General features: G+C 37.8%; 1 protein-coding gene across 1 annotated transcript in view; it reads left to right on the forward strand.

The window, feature by feature from the left end:
* Positions 1-217, forward strand: part of scara5 (scavenger receptor class A, member 5 (putative)) — a gene marked incomplete in the record, with an annotated part of 96412 nt that overhangs the window by 48451 nt on the left and 47744 nt on the right.

A 217-nucleotide genomic window follows, 5' to 3' on the forward strand; every position in this document is an offset into this window, starting at 1 on the left:
ACCACTTCCTTCCTATTTTGATGCCTACTATGCGGGTAATAAGGTTAGTTAGCTAGCTGTTGGACTGTAAGAGAGCCACGCAGCAGGGGTGTAGTAGAGTTTGAAATAAAGCCAAAGTTTACTCATCTAGCAATTCATCTGTATGATCAGCCCCTTATATGAAAAATGAAAGAATCCTTTTATATTTCTGAGATAAAAACTGTGCAAAACAATGCAT

This window comes from Morone saxatilis, unplaced genomic scaffold (genome assembly GCF_004916995.1).
Source record: "Morone saxatilis isolate NCDOM2014 unplaced genomic scaffold, NCSU_SB_2.0 Contig7, whole genome shotgun sequence".
Classification (NCBI taxonomy): domain Eukaryota; kingdom Metazoa; phylum Chordata; class Actinopteri; family Moronidae; genus Morone; species Morone saxatilis.